The sequence below is a fragment of the Biomphalaria glabrata genome, chromosome 13 (genome assembly GCF_947242115.1).
Source record: "Biomphalaria glabrata chromosome 13, xgBioGlab47.1, whole genome shotgun sequence".
Taxonomy (NCBI): domain Eukaryota; kingdom Metazoa; phylum Mollusca; class Gastropoda; family Planorbidae; genus Biomphalaria; species Biomphalaria glabrata.
In genome coordinates this window covers 2,334,692-2,350,775 of record NC_074723.1, presented here as the reverse complement: position 1 = coordinate 2,350,775, position 16,084 = coordinate 2,334,692, and the positions used below count along the sequence as shown (strand labels likewise).

Sequence of the window (16,084 nt, the reverse complement as noted above, 5' to 3'; positions counted from 1 at the left end):
TTGACATCATTAAATTAAATAAATATTTGGCTTTATAAACTTAAATTTATGTTTATATGAAAAGAGCATGCATTCTCCTAAAATTCTATACCAAATGTCACGTTTTCTGATTACAAGCAAAGATGTTAATGAAGTTTAATCCTAACAGGGTAGAATGTACAAATGTGACAAAAAGAACAATTCTGTCAGAACGTGGAAAAATAATTACGGAGAGAAAGAGTTAATTAAATTTGTTTGATGTTGAAAAGGGAAAATAAATTTTGAATTATTGAGAGATATGACTATAAATGTGGACTTCATTTGCTTTTTTTAAAAGTATTTTTTTAAATAAATTTTGCTTGTTAGTGTATATAATCGGTTTACTACGAATAAGATACAGAAGCTAGATTCTTATTTCTGTAACTCATCTAGATCTTATTCTCTTGGTAAGGTCTCAGTATCCAGAGTCACACAAGCAAGTTAAACGCATTGTCCGTACAATTCAATCTGGAGACTAATTTTGTTCATTAGAGTGCAGATAACTTATAATCGTCTTGATATAGTATAAAAGAGGACAACAGATCTCTAAAGGGACTACTTACGTCATCTCTGTAGACATGTTGGCGTATGAATTTAAATCCCCGGGCTATCAGGAAAGCCAAGACTCCAGTAGCCAGTAGAATGAGACATATTTCGTACATCTCAATTAGGGGTTGGATCCCCGTCTCTTTGGGCAAGGAGTTGGACGAGTTCCAGATGCCCCGACATACGTCACTGGCGTTGATTGACGCGATCATGCTGGCACAAGTGTTCACTGACACAGAGGTTGGTTGGCACTACGGGTGGTTGGCACTGCGGGTGGTTGGCACTGCGGGTGGTTGGCACTATCACATTAAGTTGTTGCTAGGAACGCTATGTCCTGGAAATACTCAAACATCTTGATGACTTTGTTGGTTGGCACTACGGGTGGTTGGCACTACGAGTGGTTGGCACTGCAGGTGGTTGGCACCATCACGTTAAGTTGTTGCTAGGAACGCTATATCCTGGAAACACTAAAACTTCTTGATGACTTTATACAAAACATATGACTGTATTTTTTTTTATATTGTCTGCATCAAATCACAGTTCAATATATTCACAGTTCGATATAATAATAGTTTGATCAAATCACAGTTCAATATATTCACAGTTCGATAAAATAATAATTTTGATCAAATCACAGTTCAATATATTCACAGTTCGATATAGTTACAACTTTATATAATCACTTTTTAAAAATATAATCCAGTTAAATATAGCCACAGTTCGATGAAATGAAGGTTTGATCTAATTACAGTTAAATATAACCACCATATGATCATAGTTTGATCTAATCAAAGTTTGGAGCCTTCGGTAAAACTTATCTGTGTAGAATAGAACCATTAATAATCGATGTATTTCTAAAGAATACAGAAATTCTAGTGTAACTTTAGGTCTGTAGTAAATACACATTACAAACGACAGCTGCACGGGAAGTTTTGTACAGGAAAGCGCTCACAGGTTGGTCAAAACAAGCGCTATAAGGACACCTTGAAGAGCTCCTTCATGGAGTGTGATATTGACATTAACAGCTGGGAAACAACTCTCGATCGCTTCTCCGTGCGTGTCGGAGTAACGAGATACGAAGCAGGGCCAGCATGAAAGAACGCAAAGCCAAGAAACGCCAGGAGAAGAAGCAGGCCTATCTGCAACTGACCAAACAAACCCGTACCATGCATGTGACGGCTTTTTAAAGCGAGGATTAGACTTTAAAGTCATCTTTGTGCTCATAGGAAATTAGAAATATGCTCATCTTCAACCCCGAAGGACGAGCTATATGTATTAAATATAAATATAAAAAAAGACTAGCCTAAGACTTCACATGGTGAAGGACGATACAGATTATAAACTATAACTAGGCCAAGGGCAATGTCAGTGGCGGGAAAATCTTATAACGCATGCGCTCTGATGCAATAACTTGCTCGACGCCTGCTAGCCAAACTGCGTGACCTTATAAAAAAAAAAAACACAGAAAGGACTAACTAACAGGAAAGGAAAAAACTCAACTCTCGAATCTGTGAAAGGAAAATTACTTCAGACAAAAGTTTTCAATTGGATACATAGAATGTTTAGTTGTGAGGCTATATTTGTAAACATGGTATGGAGATTAACACTAGACAAGGCCGGATTTAAATATGTGGAGGCCTCGGGGCAGGATTTGTGAGAAGGCCCTTAAACTTTTTCGAAAGCTTTAATACAGATCCTCTTACGTATTAATTGAGTAAAAATGCACTTAAGTCTAAATGCATGTTATATTTTAGAAGAAATAAATTATGTTTCTTATATGTTATCTCCAAAAAAAACCTTTTTTTTAAATATTTAATATGAATATTTTAAGTTTTAAAATAAGTGTACATGTTTGAGTTTGTGGAGTTTAATGCCCTTTGTAGACGCACTGCCGTAAATCCGGAGCTGTTCTGGTATTTACTTATTCCCTGCATGCTACTACTACAAGCGAACACTACTAAATGACGACATTGTTTCCACCCGACGTAAAATTTAAAGCATTAGCGTCAGAACTGTGAAAAAAATACACATAAAAGTATCTGACCCGTTGAAATTCTGACCCGTCGAAATTTTTATTTATTTTTCTCTTTTGTGAAGGTCCCTTTCTGTAGCCCTGCCCACCCTTAAATCCGGCCCTTACAATAGAAGTGAATTGTAACAGATAGTAACTTGGCTAACTTTACACTTATAGTCAACTTTGTTTTTTTTTCTGTCTAATTATTACAAAGAAACTCCAACTATGAATTTTCAAGCAAGTTTGCATCATATATATATATATATATATATATATTATGTAAACTATGTAATCTTCTTAAAATAGATAGCACTAATACTTGCAAAGTGAGTGTTAACACTGTGTGTGTGTTTTTGTAGCTAAGTGTGCATTTAGGTGTGTATCCAGTGCCGGTCTTAGATAATTGGAGGCCCTAGGCGAAGTGAGTTTCTTGGAATTAAAAATAAACAGCGAGAAAAAAAAAAACAACTTCACGCAATTTATTAAAAAACTTGTTGTTATAATGTGAACTGTTTATGAACTGTGGATTCTTTCTATGTAATGACAAGGACACGTTCTAACAGTTTCAATATAGATTTACTAGTCGACCGGCGGCGTAGCATACGCCGCTATTTTGCAGGGCCGGTCTTAGGCCACTGCAACCTATGTGACCGAAGGATCCGCATTTTTCATGGAACCCGCGCTAATTCAAGGTGTATAAATTATTAAATTAAACCATTTTATAACTTAAAACAGATTTTCCGCGCCCTCCTGTCGATTTACCAGGAGCTCCTGGAAATCTACCGAAATTGCAAAATATACGAAAAAGTCCTTAAAATATACGGAAATACATAGAAAAAAATTGTCATTTTGGGGTGTCATTCAATATGGAAAACGTCAATCCTATGCGCTATTAATAAAAACGGCAATATGCATTAGCCGTAATTGTGTAATCAGGCGAAAGAAGCTTCTCGCGCCTCAAACTAATGAAGAATTACTTGATGTCAACAATTCTCAAAGATAAATTGAAACGGTAATTCTTGCTATTGAGCGGGATCTATGTAGGAAACAGAATTATTATGATATACTGTATGACTTTGCTACACGCAAGGCTCGTAAAGTAATTCTGTTCGTAGTAAAGAATGAATAAAATGCATAGACGAATTTATTTTCTATACAAACTCTTAAATTTGACTTATTGTCCGCTTCCCTACCCAAACCTGGCCCCGCGAAATCCGTTTCGAATAGGGCCCCACAATGCTTAAGTTTAAGTCCGGCCCTGCTATTTAGTGTTTGTAAAATGTTTTACATGTTTCGGATGTTCCTTTAGAGTTGACGATAGTTTATTTCCTAGTCCAAACCTCCCGCATGGGATGGGAGCGGGCAGGGTTTGACAGTCCAGCGCGCAGCCATCCGTAGCGAGCTGTGAAAACGTGTTCTCCCCCCCCCTCTTGTTTTTTTTCGTGGAGTGACTATCCGCAGAAATAAGAGAGGGATTTTTCCTTTGCTTTTTGTCTGACCTGTTTAGGGAAGAAGAGAATTATATATATAGATAAATTATAAAAAGCTTTATACAACGTACACATGTGTTACAAGCTCTCGCTTCTCACTACAAGTTCTAATACAAGTTCTCTCTACAACTCCAAAGTTCTGACTTTACTAGCTCCATCTTTAACAACTACTTATTCTCTCTACAAGCTCCAAGTTCTAACTAACTATCTGCCTACAAGCTCCAAGTTCGTATTAACTAACATTAACACAAATCAGGCTTTAAATACCTTTTTTTCTGCACCTGTAAAATGTCAAAATGTTTTACATGTTTCGGATGTTCCTTCAGAGTTGAAGATAGTTTACTTCCTAGTCCAAACCTCCCGCAGGACGACGGGGGATGGGAGCGGGCAGGGTTTGAACCCTCGACCGTCGATAAATCCGAACGACAGTCCAGCGCGCAAACCGCACGACCAGACAGCCATCCTGTAGTTTTTAAAATGTATCAGTTCAAACACATCCCGTAGACACCTTTATTGCAAGACCTTAAACTAGACCTACATATATGCTTGTGAGTATTACGTGAAAAGCGTCATTTAATTTTGTTTAAAAAATTTTTTGCGCTTGTTTACGGCAATAGCTCTTAGGGTCTCAAATAAGTGTCCTAATACCCTGGTCAGATATCTCCAACTGTCTCGTTCGAAAGTCATCTGCAGCAGGCGGATAACAACTTCGCGTTAGATGTGGCTAAATATGCCAGTCGCAACTGGGTCTCCAGTGGTTGAAATACTGCACTCATCCTTTGTCTTCGGAGTCAAAGACAATTCCTTGTTTTTATTTAGTTTTAGCTGTCTTCCAGGTTATTCCGAAAAAAAAAAAAAACCAAAAAAAATGTGATGTTGGACGATGTCTGACTGTCTGTTTGATATTCTCATACATTGTTTTTTTTTTAGCATTAGACAGCATTGTTGAAAGTAAATAGAAAACTATTAGTATTTAAGTATCGAAATAAATTATTGGCGAATATAATGAAAAACAATATTTTGAACTAGTAACATATAAACACATACATCGATACCAGTATCGCTACAGCCCATAGATCGCACGGGTCTTCTTCGGCTCACCCTTCCATTCAAATCTCTCTTGAGCTTTGCTTCTTGTAATATCGCTTGCTATGTAGATAGAAACTCCAAAGCCAGAATAAAATACAAAACCGTAAGACAGATTGAAAACCAATTCATTTAAGTTATTTTTAGCATTTACCCGCGCTTTCTTATAATAAATAAAACAGACTTAAAATATTTTAATGTTTAAGCTGAGCTGACAGCGAACTGTAATACACTAGCAGCATTAACCCCCAGGCCTGTTTACTAGATCTTCGATCCATCATTGTATTGAATAGGATGGGACAAGTTAACGCACTTGACTGCACTGGCTTGATTAGCTAAGGATAATTACATATCTTTCTGACTGAATCAACTCATATTGGTTGCCAACTAATAATCGGAGAGATCTGGTTTATTCACACAATAGACACTGTAATTACATTTCAAGGGCGCATCTAGGGTTTTGGAATACACTGTGTTGCCACGGTACCCACTGGGACGCTGCTTCAATACACTTTGAACGAAAAACTAGTGGCTGTTATGCAGGGCCGTATTTTAGTAAGTGGAGACCCTGGACATGGTTTTTGTGAAATATCCTATTCTCTTGGAGCTAAAACATAAATGTACATAATTTAGGGGCCTAAAAATCTATTTTATTGGTCGACATCTTGTACTAATTTAATCACATGACTGATCTTAACAAATTGTTACAATTACACTTAAAAAAATGTATATACATTATTATTTTTTTAAAAGTATTTCTGATTTTTTCAGGTTTATTTTTTTTTCCGGCTGTTTTCATTTTATATAGGCCTACTTTCACTTTTTTCATCTATGATAACCAGTGGCGGACTGACTATATGGGCATTCGGGCAAATGCCCGGTGGGCCGGTACCCAAATGGGCCACCTAAAGGACCTCATGAATGCCACTACAGAACGCATTAAATTAGTAAAGGTTTTATAATATTCTCTTGTAAAAGAGGGCCCTCTGATCGTCGTGTTTAAAAATTTTTTTTTTACAGACTCTACATTTTAGGTCGTAAATTAATACTAATTTAATTTAACACATTTTCCGAAATAATGTAATAGTCTATATCCGTAGACAGTGCTACTAGTAGGCTTCATCTTTGTAGCGAAAAACAACATGAGGTCTACTATATTTCTTCAAAAAGATACAGAGTTCATTGTATGCATGCGTTCAGTTAACGATACAGTAGGCCTATCAAACTTAACAATGATTTTGAAGACAAGTAGACCTAGAAATGGATGTCCATCATATGATGTACAATTTGTGTGTCGGCTTGTATAGAAATGACCGGGCCGATTTTGACACCCAGTCCGCCCCTGATGAAAAAAACATTGGTTTACGTACGTCCTTATCAAAGTAACGGCAGTAATTTGATACATGCAAATCAAAATATTTAATAGTAAGAAACGCCTTCGGGAAAAAAGTGGTTAAGAATTCGGTACGATATAACACACACATAACACACACATAACACACACATAACACACACATAACACACACATAACACACACATAACACACACATATAACACACACACATAACACACACATAACACACACATAACATACACATAACACACACATAACAGACACACATAACACACACATAGCACACACATAACACACACATAACACACACACACGCACTCCAAAGGCAATACAAACTGCAGCATTGCTGTGTCAAGCTTAAAATCCTCAGAACGGAATTTCTTTCATTCAGTGTGAAGTCAAACACAAGCCGACAAATAGTCCACACTAAGTACACTCCACTTATCACCAGGATTCACATCTTCGAGCTTGACAACAGTTCCGTCTCACAGGCTCACACTGCCTCGCCTGACCAACGTTGTGTGACACTCTCACGAGGGACGTCGGAATCTCACCGCAGCGTGACAAGTGGAATCGAGTTCCAGTGCTGACTACGTCACGTGACCAGCCGTTGGGAGAATCAGATTGAAGTAGAAATTAAATTCTTGATGAAATTATAATATCACTTTATCCTACGAGTTACTTTAATTCCATCTTTGTCGTCATGTCAATATTGACATTGATTTTCAATTGTCACGTCTTGAGAAATTACATGTGGTCCCTGGGACAGACGGTGTAAAAATCGTTGGCTTTTATGTCAACTATTTACGAGGGTATCATGTGGCCAGCACAAAGACCAACGATACTTCGCCCCGTTGTAAGCGGTATTGTGCTATATTCAAATACAAGAAAGTAAAATCTGGATGCCAAATTAAATATCTAATATATATATATATATATATATATATATATATATATATATATATATATATATATATATATATATATATATATATATATATATATATAATAGTGGCTTATTGAGTGATAATGGTCACTTAGGAGTCAGTTACACAGATTGGGTCTCAAACAAGGAAATCCTATGCCGAAATGGGAGTCGAACACTTAGTGAGGTTGTGACAGAGCGTCACATGAGGTTTGCGGAACATGTTCTCCGACAAAATGAATTACGTATACCAAGAGTTGCGATAACATGGAAGCCAAAACGAGGAAAGCGTAAACAGGGACGTCCTCGTATTACTTGGCGACACACCTTCTAGAAGGACCTCAGAACAGTGGACACCAGGTGGGAGGAGGCTTCAGACATTGCCAAGGACATGTCTTTATGGAGACAGCTTGTCACCCAATGCGCCGAACGGCGCGGGAGGACCTAAGTCTAAGTAAGTTGTGAGTGCTAAAGCGCTTGGCTTCCGAACCGAAGGTTACTGGTGTAGACCTGTATCTTGAACTCAGGGATTTTAGGGCGCCTCTGAGTCCATACAGTTCTAATGGGTACTTGACATTAGTTGAGGAAAGGTTATCGCGGTTGGTCGTAGTGCTGACCACACGACAGCCTCGTTAACCGTGGTCTACAGAAACAGATGACATTTACATCATCTGCTACATAGATCGCAAGGTCTGTAAGAGTATGACGTGTAGGACGTGATCATCTTCTATTTTTGAAGTAACGCCTGTATTTTATAAGATAAGATAAGAGGTACTTTACTTTATAGTAATGTATATGGTGGCTCTGAGATGTAATGGCTCTATCAAACTGGGTTTCTGTCAGATTATGGATCTGTGAGGCAGTAACATGTTAAACTGTCGCTCTGTTAAATTGTTAGGCAGTGGCTTTGTCAAACGATGACTCTGTGAGACGGTGAATTTGTTAAAACTGTGGCTCCGTGAGCAGTGGCTCTGTCTAACAGTGCCTTTGGGAGCAGTAACATTGTCATATTGTCAAACTTTAAAAACTGGCTCTTGTCGAACTGTGGCTCGGTGAGGCCTTGGCTCCGTCAAACTGTTGCTATGTGAAGCAGTGGTACTTTGAGTCATGCGTCAGTGATGGCAGGCATATGCAGTTGGATTATGTAAACATGCTTATATCAAGTAAACCAGGGGTTCTCAACCTGGATTATGTAAACATGCTTATATCAAGTAAACCAGGGGTTCTCAACCTGGATTATGTAAACATGCTTAAATCAAGTAAACCAGGGGTTCTCAACCTGTGGGTCGCGACCCCTTTGGGGGGTCGATTGACGATTTGCCAGGGGTCGCCTAAGACCATCGAAAATATGGATTGTTATTGTCTACTCTTCTACTGCTGTGTGTGTATGTAAGGGGGGAGGGGCCCCGGAGGGGTCGCGGCAAAGTGAGGAAACGTAAAAAGGGCTCGCCGAGCTTAAAAGGTTGAGAACCGCTGAAGTAGACTGAAATAGCGTCAACAAGATCAGGTCATCGCTACCTCGCCATCAATGGTCCCAGCTAATAAATCTTTCAGCACTAAGAGTGACGACCTGGTACAGACAGCTTCAAACAGGTGAAGTCCATCATTCACCTGGTTTCTATTTATCCCCGTGATTCACACGTACCGTCAAGTCTAGAGTCACGTCTGGAGTCGTGTCTTAGTTTTTATAGTAAGTCTCAAATGTTTACCGTACAGATGTACCTGACATAGAAGTTTCAAACTCAAAACATTCTTGTTTAAACACATGACGCAGAAGGAGGCACAATTCAGATTCCAGTGGAGGGGATTTGTTTTTCATGATACTAGGATATTACTATTGGGGCGAATGGTACTTTCGCTTACTTTAAAAGCAGGGGTTCTCAACCTGTGGCTCGCGACCCCTTGAGGGGGGTCGATTGAAGATTGGTCAGGGGTCGCCTAAGACCAGCGAAAATATGGATTGTATTTAGTGTATTCTTCTATTGCTGTGTATGTTATGGGGGGGGGGGGGGGGGTCGCGACAGAGTGGGGGATAGTAAAAAAGGGTAGCCGATCTTAAAAGGTTGAGAACCGCTGCTTCAAAGGGAAACTGCGATAGTTTTGACAATTTTATTTTTGATATAATATGTGTTTTGATTTACAGATAATGAATATATTATTCTTTTTTTTAAATTTGCAATAATAACTTAGTAATTGATGTTTTTCTGACGTAATTTTCCTGCGCATCCAAAACATTCAGACATTCACCGGGTTTCTATGTGACGTCACACTAGCCTACTAATTTAATCTATTGACTTATTGTATAACAGGAGACCATACAGCAAAGTTTACATTCTCGTAAAAGAAATATATGATCTTGTAAGCAAAGAAAAAATGCGTATTAAAAGTAGATTTACATGCTTGACTAACCACGGCAGTGTGTATTTTCTCGCCTGACCACTCAACACACAACAAACACTATCGCTTGGTTCTCTTGTCATGACCGACTAAACATTGATGTCTGGGCTATGAAATATTGACGTGTGGACAGCGAAACATTTTTGTGTGGGCAAAGAAACATCGGTGTGTAGGCAACCAATCTTTGCTCTTTTTTGCGTTACAAAACCCTATCCTGTCTTATACGAGGCACTAAAAATCTTAAAGTCAGTCAGTAAGAAAACCGGAATGTATTAGAAACAGTCGAAATAGATCTATTTGTCCCATGATATAAGTTTCATTGCTATTTAAGCTTAGGGAAAGAGAAACAAAGAATCATTTGCTGATTAAAATGTTGAGAACGTCAATGCTGTGACATACTTGGCAAGGTGTTTAACCGAGCCCATTCGTTGAAGAAGGCCTAAACACTGACCTGCGACGTCACAACCTGTGGGGAGTTGAGACCAATGGCTCGTTGCCATGACACAAGTCGTCCTATTCCCCTGTGAAGATCTATATATACTTTTTATTTTACCAATTGAAAGCCGAATCTACTTAAAAAAAAACTCTAACTTCACTAAAATAGTCCTACGTAAATACGATTTGATTTAAAAGTTGACCTGAAATACTATATCGTCTCATTCTCTTCTCTCAGATACTTATAGATACTTGTACTCTCATTCTCTCTCTCCCTCTCTCTCGCTCTTTCTCGAACTCTTTCGTTCTCTTTCGCTGTTTCTGTCGCTTTATTTCTCTCTTTTTTACTGCGCTTATATCGTCTTGCTATCTTTTTGACTGTCTGGTCAATCACAAGTCTAATCTTTCTGTAAGGGTTGTGTTTTTTCTTGTTTGTAGTTTATAGTTTCGGGTTTTTAAGAGGAAAATATCGAAACCTGCCTTTTGACCTGCCTGAGTGGACCACTTCAGGGACCGAATCTGAGTTTGTGTTGCCACACAAACTCTCTTTGTAACCTTGTTTTTCACACTGTTTTCTTAGAAGTTTGTACACGTTATTTCTCCAACACCCAAACTCGGATCAAGCTGAAAATGTGCACAATTATTTCTTTTATATGCGAACACAAGTAGCAAGAAATTTCACTTGACTTTTACTAATAAGGTGGAATAAGTTGAATTACTCCCCTTCATTATTCGTAAAAAGAAAAGTTTGTAACTAACTATAAATCCTATTTTCTTAAGCAGCTCACAGGCACGGTGGTTACCGTGTTGGCTTCAGCAGACCGAGGAAAGATACTTCATTCATTCTTCTCCCCCCCCCCCCTTTCCCCTTTCCCCAACTGGTCCTGACCCGTGATAGGATCATAGCGTATTGAGAAAGCTAAAAGCTTGAAATTGCGCTAAACAAAAAACAATTGGTAAAAATATTTCTAAACGCACAGATTTATTGTAGCTGGTGTAGATCTATTACAAATTTAATTACATGACTGATCCAAACTAATTGATATAACTACTATTTTTTTTTTATTTTGCTTGTTTGCTAAAAATGCCATCACTATTTGGTTCTCTCTCCCCACCCCCCTCGTTTCAGTTTCGTTGGTGTAACTACTTTTGACATATTCTTATCAAAGCCATAGTCATAATGCCGACCTCTCCAACACAATATTTACATCTCCCTTGAACTTAGATCACTTCGCTGCTGTCAAAGGCTTGATCAATACTGTAAGACACAGTATATTTGCTACACCAGTATAACACCAGCCATCCTATTTAGCGAGTGTTGATTATTAGAAAAATGTTTTATCGAACTTAGTCTTACGACTCTAAAACCTTGGTCACGTGACCTTACTTCTCCCATTAGTAGTTTATTATATTTAAATAATATTTCTACTAAGTACCGTAAGACGCCTCCAGGGAAGACCAAAGTATTTAGGCTTGTTCTTGAGTGAAGTCATAGCTACCCAATTTAAGATAACAAAACGCTTAGAATGGAAAGCTCGCTCGCTTTAAAAAAAAATAATTATATATAATTCCCATGAAATAAAGCATTATTTTTAAAGGTCATGTTATTATAATACTGACCCGCCCACCTTCCACTTTGAAGTGAGTGGGGCTCGGCCGGTGGGGGTATCAAACGAAATCAAGTTCAGCCATGGCCTGAAGCCATACTGACAATTAATCTTGAACCATCAATGTATTGTATCCTATGACAAAATATAACTGAGTATCTATCTATCTATCTATCTATCTATCTATCTATCTATCTATCTATCTATCTATCTATCTATCTATCTATCTATGTGTCTGTTTATCTGTGTGTCTGTCTGTCTGCCTGTCTGTCTATCTATCTATCTATCTATCTATCTATCTATTTATCTATCTATCTATCTATCTATCTATCTATCTATCTATCTATCTATCTATCTATCTATCTATCTATCTCTGTCTGTCTATCTGTGTGTCTGTGTGTCTGTCTGTCTGTCTATCTATCTATCTATCTATCTATCTATCTATCTATCTATCTATCTATCTATCTATCTATCTATCTATCTATCTATCTGTCTATCTGTGTGTCTGTCTGTCTGCCTGTCTGTCCATCTATCTATCAATCTGTCTGTCTGTCTGTCTGTCTGTCTATCTATGTACATACCTACCTATCACCTACCTGTCCGTCTGACCGTCCGTCACTGGTTGGGTCGGCTTTTTAACATGTTACACCACACTTGGGTAAATTGACACATGTCATGTTGTAAAAAAGTCATGCACTCGCAAATCAGCAGTCTGATGTGACTAAAAGAAATATAAAATTTAGTCCTGACATTGACTTTGCAACTGTTCCAATTGCTTCTGGTGGTTGAAGAACAGCTAGAACAGTTTCACTCTCAGGTACAACTTTAATTTTTAATGTAAAAAAAACCCAACTTATTAAATATTACGCAAAATGCAGGGGCCCCACAGAGTTCAAGCCCCCGGGCCCCCAAACGATGGAAAATTCCTACCTACGCCCCTGTTTCCTAGTACCGTTAAAGTTAGTTGGTCGTTGTGCTGTCCACGTGACACTCTCATGAACCGTGGGCCACAGAAGCAGATGACCTTTAGACCATTAACGAGGCCAGCACAACGACCAACCGCCTTTACTTTTCCCCAACTAATGTCAGGTACCCATTAGAGCTGGGTGGACTCAGAAGCGCCCGAAGATCCAGGAATTAAAAATCTCAGTCTTCACCAGAATTCGAACTCAGGACCCCAGTTCGGAAGCCAAGCGCTCTACCGCTCTTTTAAGGTAATAATAAGGTTATTTCTTGTTACATTGTCTGTGAAATATAGGTCAGTAAACTTGTTAATGTCAAAGTCCTATCTTCTTCCATATTGTAAACCACTTTTTTTATCTCTCTTCGTAGGTTACCATTACGCCTTGTTGAAGTGTCCTTATTTATTTGTTGAAAATTCTGTAATAGAAACTACACCCAATTAATGAGTCTTGTTTCTAGTCTTAGCCATAAGCACCATAATTTTGTTGTCAATAATAACATGTCGTTCAGATTCATGAATTCTTTCCCTTGGTTTACGTAAGGGTCGAGTTACAGTTCTTGGGACGTACGTCACCCGGGTACAATCCTACCAATTACCGCCGGGTCACGGAGAGGCGGCTCAGCTGTTACTTAAAATAGACTTAATGATATTAGCACGTGATTATAACGATTGTGACGACCTGATCGAGATGGTTGAGGGTGTGCGTGCCTGCGATTTCGTTTGCGGCGTGAAAGTGTGCGCGTGTGTGTAGGTATGAGGTCACTACAAATAGCGGTCATTCGGATATTATCCCATTGCCATGCCAAACCCACCCCAACCTTAAGTCTCATAATTAAATAGGGACAAAAAAAAGAAAATATCTTGGGCAATCTAAATGTACCTTAAGGCAATTTAAAAAAAAAAAGGTTACTAAAAGAGTTTGTGTAGAAACACAAACTCGAAATTGGCCCCCCAAAGTGGTCCAACCCAGGCGGGTAAAAAGTCAGGTTTCAATATTTTTAGCACGAATATCAGAAACTAGGAACGACAAGCTATCAACAGACACAACCCTGTCTCGCCAACATAAAAAAGAAGAGTCGTGAACGTATCACAAGTGTTACCCCATAATTTTGTCTTGTTAGTCCGACTGACGACATGATACCACAGGATTCGGAGATATATTAACTCTTTCTCTCCGTAATTATTTTTCATGTTTCGAAGGAATTCTTCATTTTGCTCATTACTATTTCACTCCCCTGTTATGATTAAGCTTTAATAGCTTTGTTGTTTGTTATTAGAAAATGTTGTATTTGGTATAGAATTAAAGGGAAAGGCATGCTTTTTTGTATACAACACAAGGTCAAGTTTATAAAATTAAACATCAATTTATTTTAATGAGGTCAAAAATTAACGATGGTATCGTCGATTAGGAGAGAAAGAGTTAATGGTGTTAGTATACAATTGTTAATATTCAATGAACTGATAGTTATGAAGATGCTTTTCAATATGAACCTGGCCTAACTGATGTTGTTGAATAATTATCTAATTGGGTTTAATTGTTTTGTAATGGGCTAATCAAGGCCACAAAAAAAGAAACTTTTTTTCCTTTGGTTTATAAAGCCTCGTTGTGTCTAACGGTAGAAATGCTACATCTTGTACAGTATGAAACGCTGCTTATAAATTGTATCTTCAAATTAGATTAGACTTATTTTAAAATCACTCTTTTGTTTTTTAAATTATTTTTTTTTTACAATGTAAGTAGCCTGTATGAAATAAATACTAAATATAGCAATACTAATTATTTGCTTAACATTTTTTTTAGAAAAAAAAAAAACAACTTTGTATGAATATGCTAAAAGCAAATTCCCTATATACTTGATTTATTCATACAGTCTCCGGTCTATTTTAGTATTAGTAATTAATAGTTGTAAAAATTATGTGTGTATTTATGAAAAATACAAACAGCTGGCATAGTTAATTTTAAATTTTAAACTTTTCGTTTTTAGAATAAGAACTTTGAAAGATCTAAAACATGATATTGGATTTTCAATATCTTTTCTAGTTTTTGAGATCTAAACAGGACGTACTTACGTATGGGCGGACAGACAAACTACACACAACTTTCAGGGGACGCTAATTAAAACAACACTTTCTCTTCATAAACTTTATTGCCTTTGATTCACATTTGTAGCGAAAAAAAAAAAAACTAAAAAAAAAAAAAAAACTAAAAAAAAACAAACTAAAAAAAAACAACAACAAACTAAAAAAAAAACAACGAACTAAAAAAAACAACAAACCCAAACAAACAAGAACAACAGAAAACAACAAAAAAAAAACACTTCGTAAAATGCCAAACAAGAGCTTAGGAGTTTAGGATCAAAATAACAATGGAATTGGGTTAACAAAAACAGGAGCTAATTTTCAACAGAGCAGTTATTGTTGACATTAGACAAAAGTGACGTACTTCATTTAAGAAGATCCTTACGCCACAAAAACAATCGTCCGGACACAAAACAAGATGTCATATAAATACCACTAGATTGCAGTTTTAAAACCAAGCAATTAAACACTTTTTTTTTTTGCAATGCCCATGTCTTTCAGGAAGACATTCTAGGTGTTCCCAGCATGTTGACAGGTTTAGCTGACACAGGTAATGCGGAAAATAGGCCGGATGTCATGTGTCCGGCTAAATTATTATGATCTAAGCAAAGACAGTTATACATTACTCGGAACAACCTTTTATTTTTAAGTTTTAAAAGAGGTCATAACACAGTTTCATAACTCATGAAAATATTTGAAACAATAACATGTGAGCATTTTACACAATAATAAGGAAACCGAAATTATGTTTGTTTGTTTAGAACCTGACTTGAAACAAAGTTGATGCGAATATTTGATAATATTTTGATAATATTTGTGAAATTTACGATGAGGATATGACTTAGGAAATGGTATTTATTAAGCTCAGAGATAAAGTGTAGCAAGTCACTATTTACTCTGCGAAGATAAAACACCTAGATCACTGACAATACATTGCAGACTCAAGTCAGGTAAGTTACATATTCATCTAGGCTACCTGTCTTACTTTCTTTATAATTATGTTCCTCTGGCAATCAAATCATTAGAAATTATCTGATATAAACTTTTCGCATGCAAATTATGAGTGAGTCTGGTGTGAATGTAGATTTTGGTTTTCTATAGTTATAATGTTTTTTGTTTGGTGTAATGCACAAAGTGTTAGACAAATTTCCTTTTGGATAATAAAGATT

The 16,084-nt window shown here is 37.3% G+C and overlaps 1 protein-coding gene across 1 annotated transcript in view; it reads left to right on the top strand.

Moving 5' to 3' along the window:
• LOC106055879 (short transient receptor potential channel 7-like) overlaps positions 1–16,084 on the top strand; it is a 141,328-nt gene that overhangs the window by 776 nt on the left and 124,468 nt on the right. The window lies entirely within an intron of this gene.